General features: G+C 41.5%; 1 non-coding gene across 1 annotated transcript; it reads right to left on the reverse strand.

The window, feature by feature from the left end:
• Window positions 1-905: 905 nt before the first annotated feature.
• Window positions 906-1040, reverse strand: LOC114818098. Its single transcript, XR_003765919.1, has one exon. It is a non-coding gene; the product is annotated as a small nucleolar RNA SNORA7 (small nucleolar RNA).
• Between the last annotated feature and the right edge of the window lie 6806 nt (window positions 1041-7846).

A 7846-nucleotide genomic window follows, 5' to 3' on the forward strand; every position in this document is an offset into this window, starting at 1 on the left:
TGCCCACAATGAACTTACAGACCAGAGGGGAAGACAGAAATTACAGATATGAACATAAGTGCTGTGGGGCTGGGAGAGGGGAGAGAAGGGTATATAAGGTTATCTTATAAGTTTATCACCATCATCATCAGGATTAATTGATGCAGTGCAAAGCTCTGTTCTGTACTAGACACTGAGGAAATACCAGAAAAAAGAAAAGCTCTTTATCTTTAAGACTAATGGGGCAGATGGGAAATTCAAAGATTCAATTATACTCCGAGAGGAGGATACAAATGGTTTAAGTATCACAAATAATGATGTGTATATATCTGTAATTCTATTTATTTATTTTGATACTATTGATGTCTGTCTACTTGTTTTGTTTTGTTGTCTCACTGCCCCCTTCTAGACCGTGAGCCCACTGTTGGGTAGGGATTGCCTCTATCTGTTGCCAAATTGTACTTTCCAAGCACTTAGTACAGTGCTCTGTACACAGCAGATGCTCAATAAATACGATTGAATGAATGAATTAATGAAATAGATACATGTGCCTAGGAAGAGATGTGAATGCAGACATAGTTGGAGTGGATGATAATTCATCAGTGAAAACTTCACGCAATAATAATAATAATCATGGCATTTGTTAAACACTTCCTAAGTGCCAATTACCATACTAAGTACTGGTTTTTGTCTTGTCTTATGCTGTCATGTTGTCTTTGACCCATAGAGACTCCATGGACACAATCTCTCCCAGAATGCCCCACATTCATCTGCAATCATTCTGGTAGTGTATCCATAGAATTTTCTAGGTAAAAATACAGACCTGGTTTCTTCCGTGCCTTCATTGCCTTCTTCCGTGCGGTAAACTTAAGTCTCCACCCTGGACTCTCTCCCATGCCGCTGCTGACCAGTAGAGGTGAGTTTTGACTTGTAGCAGATTACCTTCCACTCGCTAGCCACTGCCCAAGCTAGGAATGGAATGGGTAGGCCTCTGCTTGACTCTCCCTCCCACATAGCTGAGACTGGTAGAGTACTGGAAACTCTCCAGGTGCTGAGAGGGGATGTGTAGGGTAGATAAAAGATAACCAGATACCACATGGGGCTCCCAGTCTAAGTAGGAGGGAGAACAGGTATTCCCATTTTGCAGATGATGAAACTGAAGGACAAAGAAGTTAAATGACTTGCCCAAGGTCACACAGCAGTTAAGTGGCGGAGCCAGGATTAGAACCCAGGTCCCCGACTCCCAGACCTGTTCTCTTTCCACTGGCCCACAATGCTTCTCAAGTACTTTACAGTGGAACTTTGTATCAAGGCAGGGGTGAAAGCAGAGGGAAAAACAGTCTCTGGAAACAGGGTTCTGGTTAAAAAAAATCAGTGCCAGAACAGGGGTTCTGATGTGAATTATTTGGATGCATTGAACTCTCTGTGACATGACTCTGCCAGCTTTCACCCTGAAATGGGAGAAGTCAAACCCCTGCACTGATGGAGACCATGCACAATGTGGATATTGGTAATGTTACCTTAGTTTGCATGGCTAAACTATTCTAGATACATAATAGATAGAAAGATAATAGAAAGAAAAATGGAGCTTGAAAATCTAATAAGGAAGTAAAGGAGGAAAGATACTTTACTGTTTTAGGCCTGATCTAGCATAGAGCAGACAATTCTGTTTCATTCCAAATATCTTTATGTTCCTCTGTATATTCATTTGCAGAGGGCTCATGATTGATGAAGCTGAGGCAGATTATTCTGCATTGGGAGCCCCTACTCCATACCCCAAACCCACATGTTAGGATGCTCCACATTGTGCTCTCTTTGTATGCAGAATGTCTTTATGCTGTCATAGTAATGGTGGTACTTATTAAGTGCTTACTATGTGCCAAACTCTGTACTAAGTGCTGGGGTAGATACAAAATAATCAGGCTGGACATAGTCCCTCTCCACATGGGGCTCACAGTCTAAACAGGAAGGAGTAGTATTTAATCCCCATTTTACGGAGAAGGAAACTGAGGCACCGAGAATTTAAGTGATTTGCCCTAGGTCACACAGCAGACAAGTGGTGGATCCCAAATTAGAAGCCAGGTCCTCTGACTCCCAGACCTGTACTCTTTCCACTAGGTCACTCTGCTTCTTAAGACCATGAACAAATGGTCTTATGACAACCTATCTTGAAATGTTCCCACTGCTCTCAGGAGGCTGTTTTATAGGAACTAATTCCCACGTTCCATACATGGAACATCCATTCACACAAATGTTAATCACACAAGTGAATGGGAAAAGCATTACATCGAGTAGAAGAAGCTATTCCCAGGAGGCCTAGAGGTAATGTTAATATGTCTACTTACTGAAAGTGTGTAGAAAGACCCATAACCTTCTAGACGTAAAAGCACAACACATTAAGTCTGAACTATGCAGAGGGCTCCGAGCCATGATTCTATTTTTCTGGCTTTGGACTGAAGACATATTTAAGAGAATATAATGTAGGGAAGCCAGCCAAATCAACATCTGCTCGGGGTGTAACGCAGAGCAAAGCAAATTTATTGTGCTACCTCCATTAATCTGGTTGTCCAAGTGTATAAAATATCTAGCTGATACAAGAACCTTGGCTGGAAAAGAAAACAATTCTCATAGATCTGGATGAGGCTTCATTGATGAATTAGCTAATTTTGGAAAAAGAATAAGTAGTAGATGTGAAATGTGCATAAGTTTAGTAGTTTTTTGAGGAGATAGATTGTGAAAAAAGTAGAGGTATGGGAAACATTTCTAGGAAAATGTTGCCTTTTCTATCAGTCTTGCATATTTTGGGGTTTGTTGGGGTTCGATATTAGGTAGGGTATGAGAATCTGTATATAGTTGCAGGTTTTTTTACAGTATTTGTTAAGAGCTTACTATGTGCCCAGCACTGTACTAAGCACTGGGATAGATATAAGTTAATCAGGTTGGACACAGTCCACAACCCACATAGGGCTCAGAGTCTTAATCCCCATTTTAAAGATGAAGTAATTGAAGCACAGAAAAGTGAAGAGACTTGTCTAAGGTCACACAACAGACCGGTGTTGAAGCCAGGATTAGAACCCAGGTCCTTCTGACTCACAGGCCAGTGCTCTATCCACTAGACCACATGCTTCGTAGGAAGCTTTGCAGGTGTAATGTTTTTTCATCAGTCTTCTCATTTATAGGCTAACTACACAGTGCCAAGAACCAAATCTGCCCATTTTGAGGCTGAGGATCACAAAAGAGAGCACAATCCAGACAAATGATATAGAAAATGTCATTGGCTTACCAGTCAATCAGTGGTATTTATTGAGCACTTTTTCTTGAAGAGCACTGTACTAAGCACTTGGGACAGTAAAATATGGTTGACAGATATGATGTCTGCCTTCAAGAAACTTTCAGTCTAGTGGGGGAAGTAAGGGAAGCAACTAAGTTCTAGGATATGTATGTAAATGCTGTGGGGATGAGGGATTACTTAAGTGTTTGTGGATGGGAGAGGCATGAGAAGTGCATGAGAGAGACAGGAGGGAGGAAAATAGGGTGGGGTGATGAAAGAAAATGTTAATAAGAGTCTGGGAATAATTCCATGTGCTGAAATGTAATGGACAATCTGGAAATTCTGGGGGCATGTATTGGTGTATAAGAAATTGCGGAGTGGGAACCATCGGGGAACTGGCAGAAACATGAAGATGGATATATACAGTAACAGGGGAGAAGGAATGAATGGGAAGGGGATGGGGTAAAGATTAGATTGTCGGCTAAAGGTGCATTGTATTTGCTGGGGAGTCACTTAGCAAGGAGCTATTTGGGAGCAATGGCCACAGACAGACAATTTGTTTTAGAGGAGAATCAAAGCCCTACTTTTTAACTTACTCTTAATAGCCTGGATTTTACCCTTTCGGCACTTGATATTCACCCCATCCTCAGCCCCAAAGCACTTATGTACATATCTGTGACATTTATTCATATTAATGTCTTACTCCCCTTTGAGCCTGTTAGCTCCCTGTGTGCAGGGAACATGCCTATCAACTCTGCTGTATTGTACTCTCCCAAGTACTTAGTATAGGACTCTGCACACAGCAAGTACTCAATAAATACAACTGGTTTACTGATTGTTTAATAACCCTTATCAGAGTTCCATGGCATAATAATTCTTGGTGGAGGAAGAAGCAGAACAATTTTCTAACACTATAATAGGGTAGAATTCAAATAAATATCAGAAAATAGCAGCCTGCTATCCATTTATCAATATGCAGAGAGCTAACATTCACCCAACTCCTAGAGCAGTTTCCCTTGACCCCAGGACATCTTCCACTTATCGCCCCATCTCCCTCCCATTAATCCTCTCCAAACTCCTTAGTGAGTTATCTACACTCACTGCCTTCAATTCCTCTTATCCAATTCTCCCCCTTGACCCTCTCCACTCTGGCTTCCTCTCCCTTCAGTCAACCATCTTCGAGGTCACCAGTGATGGTCATCTTGTCAAATCCAACAGCCTCTATCTCCATCCTAATCCTCCTTGACCTTCTAGCTGCCTTTGACACTGTGAACCATCACATTCTCCTTGAAACATTATCAAACCTTTGCTTCAGTGACAGTGACCTCACCTGGTTCTCCTCTTATGTCTCTGGTTGCTCCTTCTCACTCTCTCTCGCCAGCTCAATCAACCACTGGTATTCACTGAACACTTACTATGTGCAGAGTGCTGTACTAAGTGCTTGGGACATTACAGTACAACAAAGTTGGCAGACACATTCCCTATCCCATACCAAATTCTCTTCTTTCCCTATGCCTGTGCATTGTGAGTTCTTTTTGAAGGCAATAATAAGTTTGCTTTTATTCATAACTAAATGGAGTGTAGTAAGGATAAGAATTTGGCTCAGTCCTCTATGGAAGGAAGAGTTTCAATAAATCCTCTGGACATAAATCAATGAGAAGCTAATTGGTCTCCAGGATGGGAGAGTAAGGTAATTCTATAATGGACATGCTGATCTTCTAATGGATATGCACTGCACCCTAAGCAAAATGAACTTTGTGGTAGAAATATATCAAATAGTTCAGCAAAATCCTGCTGAGGCTAGGCATTCAGCTTTTTGAACTCTCAAGGCAAGAAATATCTGGTTGGAGGACTAGAAAGTAGTGAAGGAAATACGAACAGGGAAGCCAAGCCCATGTCCATCCTGGCAAGGGAACCGAGAAGTTTAGTCAGTGATGTAGAGAATTGAAGAAAAACAAAAACAAAACACTTCTTGAGGAAAAATATCCACCCCCTCCACTGGCTATATATTAAACAGAAGTACTTGATAATTTAATACTAATGATGGTATTTGTAAAGTGCTTACTATGTGCCAAGCACTGTTCTAAACTTTTATATACTTCCATGAGGGTTACAATACTTCTTCTGAAGTGGCAGGTAGATGGCAGATGATCCTGAGAGGAAGAGGGATGGAAAAGACCCCACTGTGGGGTCTGCAGTGACAGTGACACAGAAGATTTCTGGACATGAGTGGAAGACTTTGATGACTATGAAACAGTCCCATCAGAAATCTCTAAACCCACTGAACAGAGTTGCCAGTGTTGATGACTGATTCCAAAGGCATATGCACAAGAACACTTATGAATAATTGAAAATTGCTTTGCAGAATTGGCCAAATACAACAATTCACCAATAAGATTATCTACCAACTTACATCTCTAGATCCCCACTCTCACCAAAGATTTTCATTGGTAATTTAGAGTTGAATGTTCTGAGTGCTACTTCCCAGGCAGAAGCTTATTCTCTAATGTGATAGAGTAGGAAAGGGAATTAAGAAAGGCATGAGGTCTTTTGGAGAAAGACAAAAGTGGCATCAAATTCCTAACAATGTGAAGGTCCACAAAGAAGGGATAGCATCTAATTTATGGTAATGGGATCTGGGTCTTCCACATCCAACGTCTTGAGAAGTTCTATCACCTCCATGTCATACTTCAAATAAACAGGCAACACAGGTTCCCAAACAGTGAGGTCCTGAATGTTTAATCTAGTAGTATCGAAGCACTGCTCAATACAACATAGGTTTATTTGTTGGGGAATTGTGAGGAGAATTGACTTTATCAGGATTCCCTGCTGAAGCAGCATGGCCTAATGGAAAAAGCCAGGCCTGGGAATCAGAGGACGTGGGTTCTAATTCCAATTTGCTGCTTGTCTTCTGTATGAACCTGTGCAAGTCATTTCACTTTTCTGTGCCTCAGTTGCTGCATTTGTAAAAGGGGGATTAAATCCTATTCCTTCCTACTTAGACTGTGAGCCCCATGTGGGACAGGGACTGTGTCCACATGTACTACAGCTCTTGTTATTGCTGTTATTTGGTCATTTTTGTTTCTCCTTTATTTATTTTCCTTTGTGTCTGCAAGACTGGAAGACCCCTGTGTGCCAGGGGACTTGTATGAATCCATATCCTTATACTTTTCCTAGAACTTAGAACAGTGTTTGGTACAAAGTAAGAACTTAATAAGTGCAATAAATAACATTATTACTGTTACTACTTCCAATTATAATCATCTTCAAGCCTAAAGGACAGCTGTATAGAATTGTAAACTGAATAAACTGTATAGAACTGATTGTACAGGATGGTTTAATGGTGAGGATGGTAATTCAGCCTCCCAAAGAGGTCTCTTGGGAATGATTAAAGGCTCTCTCCCTGACTTCCTGGGATGACTCTTTATCTAGACAGTTTCAATTCAAGAAAAGGTTTGGCTCAAGTTCTTATAATGGATAGGCCTAGCAGTCAGGCTGAGGGGGAGAAGAATGTAGCTTTTATATTTAGCTATTCCCCAGTCCCAATTCACATTTGGAGCATTTTATTCTCCAATCTCATTAGACAGCCAGCTAGGTGAAACAGTTCAATGTTTAGCCTTCTAATCAAATGGATATTTTAATCCCACCTCCCTTAGATGGCTCTCCTACTACCCCCAGGACACTTTTGTGCAGCTAGTTACAGATTGATGATGGCTCTTTTCCCTTCCTAATGCACTTGGAAGTACCAACTGCTGATTCTTGGCACACTGTAGGGTCTGAGTGGATCATGATGGGGAAATTCACATTTCTAGCTGGCTCAGGACTAGCCCAGGTGGAGTTGAGAGCAGAGATGCCAAGTCCTACCTCAATCAGGCTCTGGATTTGACAAGGATGGTGAGGGACAAATTGGAATCTCTGCAGGGCCAGGAAAACCCTGCTTTTATGAACCAAATTGAGAAAGTGAGTCACCTTTCATTTTCCATCCATTTTTCTTGAACTTAGGTTAGCTCAACTGACTTGCTTCCGCTGGACGGGTGATGGGAGCTTTGAGGTGGCTACAGATTACAGTGGAAGGAATAGTATCAATTTATAGGTCAGAAAGAAGCTTAGGGCCTTCTCACAGTCTTTCAATAGAAACACTGCTCTTTGCTCTATAGCTAGGATGGTGAGACCAGTGACTACCCATGAGGTGTGAGGTGGGATAGTACAGTAAATTCTTAGGTGCTTTTTATTATTTGCCCTGAAATGGAGAACGGCCCTGGGAATCAGAAGGATCTGGGGTTCGAATCCTGGCTCCACACATCTGCTGTGTGACCATGAGAAAGTCATTCAACTTCTCTGTGCCTCAGTTACCTGATCTACAAATGAGGATTAAGACTGTAATCCCCCACATGGGACATAAACTGTGTCCAATATGATTACCTTCTACTTACCCCAGCGCTTAGTAGAGTATCTGGCACATAGAAGTGCTTAACAGTTACTGTTTTAAAAAAGTGTTGAGTGATATTAGCCTGAGGACTTCTTCCACTGATATTCTGACTAGCAGTTTTGTTGCTGTTTCTTCCCAGGCCCCTACAAACTTCGGGAAGGTGAGAA

This window comes from Ornithorhynchus anatinus, chromosome 17 (genome assembly GCF_004115215.2).
Source record: "Ornithorhynchus anatinus isolate Pmale09 chromosome 17, mOrnAna1.pri.v4, whole genome shotgun sequence".
In the NCBI taxonomy this organism is placed as follows: Eukaryota; Metazoa; Chordata; class Mammalia; order Monotremata; family Ornithorhynchidae; genus Ornithorhynchus; species Ornithorhynchus anatinus.